Source organism: Helicoverpa zea, chromosome 11 (assembly GCF_022581195.2).
Source record: "Helicoverpa zea isolate HzStark_Cry1AcR chromosome 11, ilHelZeax1.1, whole genome shotgun sequence".
In the NCBI taxonomy this organism is placed as follows: domain Eukaryota; kingdom Metazoa; phylum Arthropoda; class Insecta; order Lepidoptera; family Noctuidae; genus Helicoverpa; species Helicoverpa zea.
Window position 1 is genome coordinate 10,129,887 of NC_061462.1, and position 14,993 is coordinate 10,144,879.

General features: G+C 42.7%; 1 protein-coding gene and 1 long non-coding RNA gene across 4 annotated transcripts in view; both read left to right on the forward strand.

Annotated features, from left to right (window-relative positions):
• LOC124634364 (modifier of mdg4-like) overlaps positions 1-14,993 on the forward strand; it is a 486,707-nt gene that overhangs the window by 183,900 nt on the left and 287,814 nt on the right. The window lies entirely within an intron of this gene.
• LOC124634377 lies at positions 1,845-9,474 on the forward strand. The gene is made up of 2 exons (XR_006984857.1): positions 1,845-1,925; positions 8,740-9,474. It is a non-coding gene; the product is annotated as an uncharacterized LOC124634377 (long non-coding RNA).

The following is a 14,993-nucleotide window of genomic DNA, read 5'->3' on the forward strand; positions in this document are numbered from 1 at the left end:
ACATTAAATCGACAAGAGGCCATCCATTACTTCTCCATAAGAGCTACAGATATACGTTTGCTTCCGTGTCCCACTCGAAAGGCACCAGTCGATGGATATGCACGTCGCACTTTCAGCATAATTGTAAAGCTAAAATTTGGTTGAATACAAAACAAAATATTGTAGAAGGACCAACTATATTAGAACACACTCATTCTCCACCTAAGCATCTTTCAGATACTGGAGAATTTACACCTATAAAGTTGTGAAACGTACATCTACCATGCAGAACAAAATGACAGGCGAAGGTGCCATAACGGAACATCTCCTAAGAAAGGGCTGGGGACTAGGAACGTTACTGTCTTCGCCCCTATACGCCTTAATCGATTATAGATATCTTAAAGAACCCGAAAGTCTCGTTAGTTCACTCGTAGCTGATGGGTTTGTTTCGGTCATGCCCACCGTACCTATTTGAGCTAGAAGAAGGTGCCTGAACTTCCCGCGTTATGGCATCTCCGTTCATGTGTCCGTGACACGTACGGTGTTCATAATTTGTTGATTTATGTAAGCATATATTTCATGTACTCTACGTGGACGTTTATCCTTTTTTTAAATGTATCGTTTAATTTATGAAGACGTATTTTTGTAATAAATATCTTAATTTTAACATGTTATACAATTTAAAAGAACATCGGTACTTTGTTTTCTTTGAAACAAAAAAAATAGTTATCCTTTTTATTTCGAAATCAAAACTAAAAAAATATATACATGATTGATGATGGCTTAAGTCAAAGCTTGTATAAAAAGAATTAATCTGATAAACACGAGCATTGTCATACAGCACCTAGCTTTTTTGTAGGTTCTACTGGGGAATATATCAGAATTGGAAAAAAAATAATGTAGGCGTTCTCTAAAGTGTGTGCCAACCATCCCGGACGGACGGCAATTGGCTGATGAAAGCTTTATCCTGCGACGATAAAATATACTAACATCTAAAACATAAATTGTGTTTTTTTTTTTTGAACCTCGTTACTTATATTCTCAAAAAAGCTTGCGTTCTAAAATATGCTACGGTCGCTATACCAAAATAATGGCACTTCTCTGGTAATGGCCTATGACTTTTGACAATCATTTTATTGCATCATACGAGATTTTAAGATGGCGCTGCATCATTAAACCTATCATTAAGCAACTATTTGATAAGGTTATGTTTTGTTACAGGTATCAGATACATCACCTCGAAAAAGGGTAAAAGATTGTTGTTATTTAATGATTATCCTCACTACCATCAGCGGAGTCAGTTAAAAGGTACCAACCACTGGCTGTGTACGTCTGCTAGCAGTAAATTGTGCAGAGGAAGAGTCATCGTCGACAGGGAAAATACCATTAAAACTTATAATGACCATAATCATCCTGCGCCCGTATATGTCATTTCTAAAGGACAATATATCAAACTGACCTAATTTTAGTGACCTTTCAAGCATGGTTAGTCCTTTTGTGGTTTGTTGCAAAATATGTCATGTCAAAAAAATCATTAGCGGTATCCGGTTAGACTGGAAGCCGATCCCAACATAATAGTTGGGAAAAGGTCCGTCATCAGATGATGATGCGGCCTTTAATAATTTTGTAGTTAATGTGTTAGCAATTTTATCTTTGTGTTAACCTAGGATTTTCTCTATAAAATTAAATATACATAATTTTTTATAAACAATTGTTTTATTTAACTAAACGCAATTTCATACTGTTCTGCTATTGCTATGTTCCTATGAGCTACTTGACAAAAAAATGTAGGAAAGCGAATTGGTACATCAAATTAAATAGACCATCTTCGATTAACGAGTAAGACATTATCTATCACACGTATGTATGTTTGGTTTTGACGTCTTTTCAAACCTAACGTTTATATTTAACAAGGTTTTTGTTCACCCAGGTATTAAATACATCATGTACTGGATACATTTGCTATACTGGATTGGTGAAGTAAAACACTGCTCGGTCGCTTTCTTCAGTTCTGTTTATTCTTCAAATGTTGCCTGCCGACTGCTTGAGCGGCTTACAATGGCTCTCATTTTATACAATTTTGGGCAAACTATTTCTAAAGCTCTGATTGGACGACCAATCAGAGCGCGTTAAATTAGACCAATAAGAAAATATTTACAAATTTCTTGTTTCGACACTTGCTTCTTATTGGCCCACGCGTTTTGGCGTGCGGTCTGGGCCCTAGTCTACTTTATAAAGTGAATTTAACCTAGTCATTTTACAATTTTAAAGTATCTTACAAATGTTATTAGACTATCAAACAACAAACATTAAAACATTAAGATATAAATATTGAAACATAATCACTTCGATCGTATAATTATTCACGACACATATTGTTCCGCACTCGCGTAATTATTTTACGATTCGTATTGTCCCGCACATCACTCCCGCCGTGCGACTGTGTCGTATCTCATTCCGGTGCGGGTGCGTCGTCTGTTGACAGCGGCAGGATCACCAGCTTTCTCACCGGCCGACGCAGCACTCCTCCCTTGGTCTGCACGTCCACCGTCCGCACGACGTCGTCGGGGCCAGGATACGTCGCGACGACTCGTCCTCGTAGCCACACGTTGCGGGGCAGGTTCGGGTCGACGATCTGCACGAGGTCATTCACCTTGACCTCTTGACCCCGGCCGTGTGGCTCCCGCCGGTGTTGGAGCTCGGGAAGATACTCCTTTACCCAGCGGAGCCAGAAGACGTCGGCGAGTCTCTGCGCGGCTCGCCAGCTGGATCGGGAAGCTGCGTCGCGCTCGGTGAATGTGCCTGGCTGTGGCACGCGCCCCGGGCCCCCTAATAAGAAGTGATTAGGGGTCAGGGCTTCTGGATCTTCTGCGTTAACGGAGACGTGTGTCAACGGGCGGCTGTTTACTGTGTACTCTACTTCGGCGAGTAGAGTGGCGAGTACTTCTTCGGTGGGGTGGCGCTCGTGCAGTGTCGCTGCGAGCGCGTTCTTCACGGAGCGCACCATGCGTTCCCAGGCGCCGCCCATAAACGGCGCTCCAGGCGGGATATAGCGCCAGGAAATGGTTTTCTTGGCTGCTTCCTCCGCTGTGGCTGCGTCGATTGTTTGTCGTAATTCTTTGTCAGCAGCTTTCAGGTTGGTGCCGTTATCCGACCAGATCTCGGTCGGACAACCTCGTCGCGCGATCATCCGCCTGACCGCCATCACTGCTGAGTCGGCACTGAGCGAGCCGGCAACTTCGAGGTGTATGGCTCGCGTCGTGAGACACGTGAAAATGGCCACGTATCTTTTTTGTCTGGCGCGTCCGACGGTCACGGAGAGGGGGCCGAAGTAGTCTACTCCGGTGAATGTAAAGGGTCGCTTATGGTGAGCTAAGCGACACGCTGGCAGGTCACCGGTTCTCGGGTACGGCGGCGTCTGTGTCTTCATGCGGCAGAAGAGGCACTGTTTGATAACTGTGCGTGTTATAGGACGCAACCGCAGCACCCAGTACTGTTGGCGGCACTCGTTAATGGTTGCTTCGACGCCGGCGTGATGAAGCTGTCGGTGAACTGCCTTTATCCATAATTTCACCGTCGGGTGCTCTCCGCTGACAACCAGTGGGCTTTTGACATTTTCCTTGATGTTTTCTGCTGCTCGGATACGGCTGCGTAGTCGGAGCGAGCCGTTGACGCACTCGACGCTGAGTTGGTGCAGGCGGCTTTCCTTGGCGATCGATTTCCCGCTGTTAAGACAATCGATTTCCTCTGTGAAGGTCTCTTCCTGTGTGGAGCGCATCAGAAGTTCTTCAGCTCTTATAAGGAGGTCAGCTGTTACAGGGCGTAGGTCGAGTGTCGATTGTTTCTTTGGTCTAGGCGCCTGTTGTTTTTCCGTCGCAGTTCTAGTTCTCTTCCACGCAGGATCCGCTTCTTTGTTTTTCTTGGTTCGTCGGTAGTTGACCTTTTGTGTAGTTGTCTTGCAGAGGTCGATGAACTGAAGCACGCGTGCGGTTGCGTACCGGAGGCGGTCCCAGTTGGAGAATTTCGTCGGGTCAGGCAGACTCTCGGCTAGTCTGTGTTTTCGTTTGTTGCTTATGTGATGCGTCCTTTCTTCACAGTTTTCTTCGAGCGTTGTAGGTGGTGCGGGTTCTGTAGGCCACGAGTCTTCCGGTAGGTATAGGAAGTCTGGCCCTTTGTACCACCGGTGATTTTTATCAAACGCGGCTGGCACGTCTCTTGTTGCGTCGTCGGCGACATTTTGTTTTGTCGGTATCCAGCGCCAGTCATTGACCTTAGTACTGTCTTCTATTGCTGCGAGTCGGTGGGCCACGTACGGTTTATATGACCGTGACCCCGTTCTGATCCATGTGAGTACTGTTCGGCTGTCGGTCCAGAATACCTTACGGTCGGGTTTTTTCTCGTGTTCTTCGATTACGGCGTCGGCGAGTCGAGTACCCATGACTGCGGCTTGCAACTCCAGTCTGGGTATACTGGTGAGCTTCAGTGGCGCCACTTTCGCCTTGGCCATGATAAGGGATATGCCGATTTCTTCGTCGGAGGTCACTGCCCTCCAGTACAGGACAGCTGTATAGGCGGACTCGCTGGCGTCGCTAAATACATGGAGCTCGAGCGTGGAGGCGTCGCTGTATTTCAGGTAGCGTCGTGGTATCGTTAAGTCGTGGAGACTTTTCAGCTGTCCCATCCATGACTCCCACTGCTCGGCCAGATCTTGATCTATGTAGTCGTCCCATGCAGTGCCTCGGCGCCAGACTTCTTGGAGCAGCTGTTTTGCCCGGATAGTGACAGGCGAAGCGAACCCCAGCGGGTCGAAGAGCGACATCACGATACGCAAGGCTTCCCGTTTAGTTGGTCGTTTCCCTTCGACGAGTGCTGTAGGTATTCTGGCCATGTCCAGGTTGAAAGTCAGCTCGTCGGACTTCATTCTCCAGATGACACCCAGTACTCTTTCGGTCTGTTCTTTGGTTTTATACAGCTCCAGGTTCCCTGTTTGGGTTTCTTCTCCCAGGGCTTCCAGGAGTGGCGCTGAGTTAGACTTCCATTGCTTCAGCTCGAAGCTAGCCTTCTTGTGTACTTCACGCACACTAGTAGATATGCGTATGGCGTCTTCCAGGCTTCTAAAACTGTCTAGGTATTCGTCGACGTAATGTTTATTTACAATAGCAGCTGCGGCCTCGGGGTGAGTGACCTCGTGTTGTTTGGCGTTCAAATTCTTCACATAAATCGCTGTTGACGGTGAACTTGACGCCCCGAATATCAGTGATGTCATTCGGTATTCTTCCGGAGGTTTATCGTCGCGGCGCTCCCCGCGCCATAAGTACCGCAGCGCGTCTCTATCTTCAGCTCGTAGTTTCACCTGCATAAACATTTCTTTGATGTCTGCTGTGACGCCGATGAGGTGTTGCCTGAAGCGCATGACGACGCCCGGTAGAGACTGAAGTAAATCCGGGCCTTTCAGTAGCATATCGTTGAGTGCTACACCTCTGGTTTTGGCGGCGGCGTCGTGAACTACTCGCAGTTTGTCTGGCTTCATGGGGTTGATGACCGCGAAGTGAGGCAGGTACCATGTTTTATCAGGAGTTTTCTCACGTGGCGCGGGCTCGGCGTAACCCTTCTCTATAAGGGCTTCCATTTGTTCGACGTATTTTTTCTTAAGGGCGGGGTCACGGTCGATCTTCTTCTCTATGTTGTAGAGCCTTTTCAGTGAGTTTTCATAGTTATCGGGTAACGTGATGTTTTCCTTCTTCCAGAGCAGGCCGGTTTGATAACACGTGTCGTTGACCTTTTCTGTTTTCTGTTCCAGTATCTGAAGCGCTTTTTCCTCTGGATCTGATTTTGGTCTCTTCGGGTTAATGCAGAGGGCGTCAACCTCGAAGTACCTCTTGACCAGGCTTTCTAGGTCATCTTCTGCTTCTGTCACGTGAGAAACGAAGTCGATCTTCCGGCCGAGTGTTGTTGTTTGACTGCCGTGTAGTACCCATCCGAGTGGCGTGAGTGATGCCACCGGGTGGTTTTTGTCGCCTCTTCTTGTTTCTTCAGTGATCAGAAGATGCCAGTTGTCCTGGCCAATAAGTATGCGGGGCTTGGCGTTGGCGTACGCGAGGTGGTCTTTGATGTCAGATAAGTGCGGACATCTTTCCACCAACTCTTGAGGCACCCGCTGGGAGGACACTTGTAGGTTTCTTATTGTTCTCGCCTGTACTGTTTCTTCGCATTTATTTTTCCCCTTGAGGCCGATAGTGACTCTTCGTGACGCAGATTCGGCCGCCTTCATTTCATTTATAGTTTCTAGCTTCAGTGGATCGGATGGCCCTGTTGCACCGACGCTCGCCGCGACGTCATCGTCTACGAGCGTGACCGTCGACCCGTCGTCCATTAACGCGAACGTGTTGACGCTTCCCTTCGGTCCGTTCACCTGAACTGGCAGGATTTTCAGGTAAGACTGTTTCCTGACTGTCCACGCCGAGTTGATACTTTCAGTCTTCGATTCATTTTCTGTATTTTCAGTCTTTTCAGCTTGTTCTGACTTCTTGTCTTGATGAAGCAGTTTGTTGTGCGTGTACTTGCAGCCGTTGACCCCGCATGGCTGCGCACGACAGTGGTGAGTCTTGTTCCTATACCGCAGACATCTGAAGCAGAGGCGTTTGGACTTTGCTGTATCCCATCTTGAATCAGTTTCCATCTTCTTGAAAGTTTCACACTCGGTTATGTTAGTGTGATTTGTTTCGTCGCACACGAAGCATTTCGGCGTGTAGCGTTTTTCTGTGACGTTGGTGACTCGTTGTGTTTTCTTCGTAGGCGCAGTCGTAGATAGTGCTGCCACCTGTTCGGGTAATGCGTAAGGCCCGCATAACTCAGCTTCTCTCTTGAGATATCTCTCCAGTTTGATGAGGCAGGGATCTTCTTTTGGTTGCGTCGACGAGAAGTCGTAATAACGGTACCGTAGCGTCGGTGTTAACTTGTCCACCAGTGTCTTCGCGAGTTCCGGGCTGTGCATGTAGTTGTAACAACCCAGTGTTTTCAGTGTTGCGACGACGTTAGAAATCTTCGTGGCGAATATACAGATGTCTCTCGGCGACTCGGAGAGGCGTGGCAGGCTTCGAAGTGTTTCCATTTCTAACATGGCGATGGATTCTGGTCTGCCAAATCTTGACTCCAATGTTTTCATAACTTCTGAAGGGTGCGTGTTTGTGATGAGCAACCCTTCAACTGCTTCTCTTGCTTTTCCTTTCAGATTTCTTCTTAATCTGTTGATGTTTTCGACGATGCTGAATGTTGACTCAGACTCGTAGTAGGCGGCGCGGAAAGGCAGCCACTCTTGATGTGACCCGCTGAATATAGGTAGTTCGATGAACTTCGGTCGCTGAGCCGCCTTGACAGCCTTGGTGATTGCTTCTGCTAAGAGGATGAGGTCGGTTTGTCCTCCCGCCGGTACTCGATGAGTTTCTTCTGGCTGCGGGGGGACGTCGCGGACGACTGTCGGTTGCGGCGGAGGGCAGTGTGGCTCGTTGGCGATGGCTAAGACGGGACGGGCCACTTGATTGTCCAACCAGTTGTCGACGCGGGCGTTGACCTCGGAGTAGAGGGAGTCTTGTTCCTCCTCTTCATCTTCCTCTTCTGTATCTTCGGCTTCTAGTGCGGCCAGGCGGGCTGCTGCCAGCTCCACCTGAAGGCGTAGCAACTCTTCCTTGGCTTTGGAGATTTTCTTCGACTTGCTGTACGTTGAACCCCCCTCACCCCCTTTCTTGCTAGGGGGGCGGGGAAGCGGCGGATCAGCTGGCTTCTTGTTTTCGGCGGTGTTCTTGACGATTCGCTTGACTGTTGAGGCGTCACCTTCACGGCGACTTTTCGACGTGGCAGCGGTAGGCGGCTTCATCAGCTGTTTCGATGCGGTGAGCGTAGTCGCGACGGAGGGCAGCTTGGCGGCCGCGGCGGGGGGGGCGGTGGCAGCCGGTGCGGGAGGCACGGCGGCGGCTGCTGTGGCGGCGGCGGCGGTCGAGACGCTGGCGGCGGAGGTCACAGTGGTAGGGTCGGTCGTCCCAGAGGCTGTCGTTTCTTCGGAGTCCTCCGTGGCAGTTGTCCCCGTCTGTGTCGTGGTGGCTTCCGTGCTGGTACCGGTCGCTGAAGTTTCTGTAGTTTCTGCGGGCGACGACGGAGCTGGCTGCGTGTTCGACGGCTTGCGGCCCCTCCCCTCGGAGCGTGTGACTGGCATCTTGCAGCTGACGAGCTTGACTTTGACGAGACGAGTTTCTTCACAATCCGGCTCGAAGGACCACTAATGTACTGGATACATTTGCTATACTGGATTGGTGAAGTAAAACACTGCTCGGTCGCTTTCTTCAGTTCTGTTTATTCTTCAAATGTTGCCTGCCGACTGCTTGAGCGGCTTACAATGGCTCTCATTTTATACAATTTTGGGCAAACTATTTCTAAAGCTCTGATTGGACGACCAATCAGAGCGCGTTAAATTAGACCAATAAGAAAATATTTACAAATTTCTTGTTTCGACACTTGCTTCTTATTGGCCCACGCGTTTTGGCGTGCGGTCTGGGCCCTAGTCTACTTTATAAAGTGAATTTAACCTAGTCATTTTACAATTTTAAAGTATCTTACAAATGTTATTAGACTATCAAACAACAAACATTAAAACATTAAGATATAAATATTGAAACATAATCACTTCGATCGTATAATTATTCACGACACATATTGTTCCGCACTCGCGTAATTATTTTACGATTCGTATTGTCCCGCACACATCAGCTCCAAAAAAGGGAATCAATTGTTACTATACGATGATTATCCTCACTACATACGGCGGAGACAGCAGAATGGTACCAGTCACTGGGTTTGCACGTCAAATAAAAGTAAAATGTGTAAAGGGAAAGTTTCTGTTCACAACGATATCGTTTTGTTTTATCATCCTCATAATCATCCTTCGCCCACATATTATATTTCTAGGGGAGTGTATATCAGAATTAGTTAATTCGTTTTTTTCTCGCACTGGCGGATTTTCCGCACGGTTTTCCCGAGCTACACCGCTCGTTCCATACGAGTGGTTTTTAACGACAATTTTGTACGGGTAGTTGTCAAATGTTTGTAATAAATTCAATTAAGTAAATAATGTGATACCTATGGAATATCCTCCGTTATTCAGTTTCTGCAGTTACTTTTCGTCAATATATTCATCATCATCTTCCTGCCCTGTTCCCAAGTCATTTGGGGTCGCCGCAACATGTCTTTTTCTTCCATTCCTCTCTGTCAGACGTCTCTGTCGTTCGTCAATATATTATAATTGAAATATGTATAACTGTATTCATTCGTACCTACTATGTTAATTGATATCTTCTATGTTCCTAAGTTAAATAATATCATAGTTAAATAAAATTAATATTGTGATTATAAATAGTGTTAATGTTTGCATGCCGAATGGTAAAATGTGGCTGAGGTTTATTATTTTAAGACCTTTGTATATACCCATATTTGTCTCGAAAACAAGTATTTTAATTGCCGACTAGTTTCTAGTTATTTTGTTCTGTACGATTCACTTACCCTACACCTAGGGCTGCCAGATGGCCGGGAAATCCGGGATTGTCCAGGAATTACTAGTCTTGTCCCGTGTCCAGGAATTGCATCTTTTAGTCCCGGATTTTCGAATACCGTCATACACTAGCTTTCTTCATTTTGATAATAGTAGCGGGCCGCTTCCCTTCCTTTATTACCCCGCTGCATTGCAATTCTTCGTTTTAAAGAGCCCAGATTTCACAAGTCTTTTGAAAGGACTGCAAAAACAGTCTTCAAACATGCGAATTCTGAATAAAGGCAAAAAATATAGATAGGTATTCTAATTTTTCATATTTTTTTCGTAATCCTCGAATTGTCCCGGAATCGAAATACCTGAATCTGGCAACCCTACCTACACCGTCGGGTATGAAGTAACTACCAGAGTGAGATAAGAAGGTGACATGGAAAACGAATATGTATTGCTCTGGAAAATGCTCCAGAACTGGTGCCAGGTTTGAACTTAATTAGTCGGAGCTAAACTTAATGTTTTTTATTTTCAGGTTTCAAATACATTAAGTCATTAAGGGGTAATAAGTTGATACTACATCAAGATTATGCTTATTACTACCAGCGAAGTTCTCAGTCAAGATCTATAGAACATTGGGTCTGTACCTCCAGCCGAAGCAAGAATTGTAAAGGAAAACTGGTACTGGATGAAAGTAAAAACATTGTGTCAGCTAACTTTTACCATAATCATACACCACCGAAGTTTCATGTAGTCGATGGAGTTCATTTTCGATTGTGAAGTAGGATTAAGGCAACTTATTGATCCTGCCTGGGATTGTTCGAAAGAGTTACCGCGGCCCTGGTAGATAAAGGGCTTACGAAGGAACATGAGAGTTGTAGGCAACTCATAGATAGTATAAATTCGTATAGTTTACACGCTAATAATAGCATAATAAATAACTACTTACTAGATTAGTACACGCGTTTGTATATTATCAATTTCTCCCTTCCTACCTTCTTACTCCTTTCTACCCTTCTTATAGATTCTACAAAAATAAAAATATTGTATCTAATAAGATGGACTGTCATGTTTATATTTCGAATTATAGAAAATACTTAAAAAAAACAAATGATTTATTATTTTTTCTTAGAGTTTCATTAATCAAAGTAACGATTTTATTGGGTTTCAATTCTCAATCGCATGAATAGCAAATATTGTACTAGTATTAGCAAACTGTGTAGGTATATGTTTCATTTCAAAAAAGTGAGCGAGCCAAACGTGTGTGTCTAAATATATTTGCACATTGTCTTCTTTGTATGACTACTTCTTCTTTGTATGTCCCAGTGACTATCCGCCGCTACTGACGGCTCCCGAGCTTACGCATACAAAGACAATGTACATGTACAAGTATGGTGCAACCGCTTCCACGAGATCATTTATACTGTTTTTACTGAATTTATTTCCTTTTAGATTACAAATTCATAAAATCAGTGAGGGGTAACCAGATCATTCTGCATAGAGATTACACGTATTACTGTGCTAGACGCGTACGGAGTAAGGGCACGGTGCATTGGCTTTGCACATCGACGCGCAGTAAGGAATGCAGAGCGTCCATTATCTTGGACGATTCTAAGGCGATAATTGACACCAAGTACGACCACAACCATCCTCCCCCCACATACTCCGTACACAATGGAGAATATGTCAGAAGTTGGGAAAAAAATAAAAATAGATAATTCTTAGTACGAACTTATTTAGATTTTAGTGTATTCTAATGCCATGAAGAGACAATTCTTTTTTTTTTGTAAGGGGTTTCAAATGACTCATTTTCTTGTTTTTTTTTTTTTTATTTATTTAAAACATTTTATTAGTTGTATTAGTTTATAAAAATAGTAACGTAATAAATAATCTAAAGAAATTAATAGCATTGTTTCTTTTCCAAACTGATTTTATGCCCCTGTGATACCCACCCATTTAATAAGTATGTATTCTTCAAAACAACGGTACTCGTATTACCTCGTGGTATGTCGGAGCACAGATAGTTATACGCGAGACACAATTGATTTTCTATTGTTTTATAATTAACGACATATAAGCGGTTAAGCAGTTGTTAATATCTCCACAATTGTTACAGGTTACAGATACATCAAATCCGTGAAAGGCAAGCCCATGGTTCTGTACCATGGATATACTTACTGCCACCATAACAAGTTCGAGAAAAAAGGCACTGACCACTGGAAATGTTCATCGAGGCGAAGTAAAAAATGTCCAGCAAAGATAGTGATAGACAATCATGGCGTTATAACCCATGGTAACCATAGCCACACACATTTGCCACCAACTTTCCATGTCCTAAACGGAGAGTACATCAGACAATATGATAAATTTAAAAGGATGAAGAAAACTTAAGTGTTTGACAATGTTTGAATTGTTGACCTATTGTAATAGGTTAACAGGATTTTATATATAAATCTATGATATGGATCATAGATTCCAGTACTGTTGCATAAATCAGCAATGCGTGGCATCGGCATGAGTCCAAAAAACGGACACTAGACATCTATAGCGGTCCTGTATGTATCAGACGTGAACAAAAAAACCTTCGATATTTTAACTAGAAGCAAAGTAGCACACACGTATTATACTCACACATGAAAAAGCACTCAACTGATTGTATTTCTTTTTTGGTTTACACAAAATCACTTGATTGACACAGTAAGTGGTTTTATCCTACTAAATGCTAAAATTGTATGTATGTATGTATGTTCCTCTTTCATGCAAAACTTACTGCATGGAATTTGATGAAACTTTGCAGTAATATGGACTATACATCAGAATAACATATTGGCTACTTCTGTGTGCGGGAATTAGTTTCTTTGAGATGCGGGTGAAACCGCAGCGGAAGCTTGGCTTTCAAAATCAGATATTTAATCAAATATTTAAAACACAATAGTACACATAATATATACGTATTCCAGTGGAGCCCACCGGGTCCAAAACCTGGATGGTGATTCTTCGAAGGGCTGCGGGATTGTTCGAAAGTGTCGCAGTGGCCCTGGTAAATTTAGTTTTTAATAAAGAACATGGTGGGTTTTAGTCGGTAGAGGTCGGACACTCCCTCACGCTGCACCCCTCAGCGGCAGAGGTCATTTGATGAATTCCCACGAATTAAATTCCATTATTATTCTTGTAAATTGTTTTAAATATCTTCAGGTTGTATATAGGCAGGTTCGTAAAAGTGCTCTCTCACTAGGACACATATTCGTCGAATTTCACGTGGTTACTCCGAGTGACAGAACACCTTTAAGTATTTAAATTGTTGTATAGTGTTTATATGAGATTTTATTAACAAATTTTCAGAACTAGCACAATAAATTTATAATCGTAGCATTTGTAAACTCTAAGTTTTAATAAATACTGAAATAAACTTACCTATAAGGTATTAATAACTGACTTATTTTACTGAAAAACAAATCTACAGTTCCTAAAGTAATCTCGATTTTCCCTAGTATTTTTACAGATACATAAGATCTAGAAAGGCATGCCCTCTGAAACTTTACAATGGCTATACATATGAGTTGATTGACTTGATGCAGTTAAACGTGTCGAGCGAACATTTAGCGAACATCGTTATTACCACATCTAGGTTTAACTATAAATTACATAAAAAGTACGTGTCAGAAACCTAAAACAATAATATTTGCCGATCGCTCCATCATGTTCAAAAAATGATGTGACTCCAAGTAGCTCAGAATGTTATGGTTGTGAGATCTTATGAGTTTTATATTATCTTATAAGCCCTACTGTTACAGCCTTTTTATCGTCCCACTGCTGAGCTCAGGCCTCCTCTCACACAGAGAAGGCCTAAGCTTAAATGATTCCTTTTAGGGCTTTTGATTTAATTGGCATTGAAAATATTTTATTTTTCAGAAATCCAATACATAACATCGCGAAAGGGCAAGCGGTTGATTCTGCATGAAAATTATACTTACTTCAATTCTAGTTCGTGTGGCAAAGGAATTGAAAGATGGCGGTGTTCAACTAGTGGATGTAAAGCGAAAATAGCAGTCAATAGTGTTGGCAAAATAGTAATGGCCGCCACTGAACATGATCACGCGCCACCTAGATTTTATGTGTCCAACGGTAAATATATCAGGCTGTAATACATATAAAAAAATGTTCTTCAAATATATATTTGTTTCTCTTTTTTCTCTCTCTCTTTGTATCTATACAAGTTTGTACAGTTTTCTGGTGTTTTTTGAATTATGAATTTTCAAAGTAAATTGTTTTTTTTCAGTATTGGAGTTTTACTAAAACATTTGTTACAGAATAATAACATTTACTTATAAATGGCGTGTTTTTGAATAGTTTTAAGGGTAGTTTTTTAATATTATTAGATACTTTATTGTTGATTGTTGGTACCATACATAAAACAGTTCAGTAGTCAGTATTTATAATATAGGTATGTATTTTTAACTCCATATCCTAAAGTGAAAATTTTGTGAAATAAAATATTTTCATTGTTATTTCTCTTTTTTCTACTATAAACATACCTATACAATAATAATATAAATAAACATTTATCTCATTTTTTTCAGAATTCCGTTACATAAATTCACTGAAAGGCAAACGATTAATTTTGTTCCGAGGTTACACATTTAACTTCAAATATCATTCTCGTATAAAAAAACGTGACTACTGGATTTGTTCGACAACAAGCAACTGTAGGGCAAAACTTGTTCAAAATTGTGATGACGGGACAATTATAACAGTGATTAATCCTGACCATTGTCATGCTCCACCAAATTTTTTCGTTCATAACGGAAAATACTTTCTTTCCCGGTAATGGATGAGGTGTCTATTTTTTTATTTTTCATTAAATATTAAAAGTTAAATACATTGTTCTATTTTTTGTTTCATATTTTTACGCTGGTAATTAAACTTTTTCAGATTTCAAATTAACGGTGTAATATATCAAATATTACAATAAATAAATTAAAAGAAAACTTCTGAATACCCCTGTCATCATCTGCCTAGCCTTTTTCCAACTGTGTTGGGGTCGGCATCCAGTTTAAGCCGGATGCAGCTGAGTGCCAGTGTTTTACATGGAGTGACTGCCTATCTGATCTCCTCCACCCAGTTACCCGGACAAACCGATAACGCTTAGTAAGACTGATCGACGGACTTGCTGGCTTCTGTAAAGACTGCCAAAGGTGTATTACAGATAATAATGCTCCTATCAAATGATGGCTTATGTTTTTTTTTCAGACTTTCAATACATAAAATCGCAAAAGGGCAAGCGGTTGATTCTGTACGATGGTTACACCTTTAATTTCACCCACCATTCTTCGATAAAAAACACTGATTACTGGCAATGTTCAAAACGAACGTGCAAAGCGAAATTAGTAGTAAATTGTTATGGGAAAATTATCAGGACTATGGATCTGGAACATGATCATACGCCTCCTAGGTTCTTTATTCGCGATGGCCAATATATCAGATTATA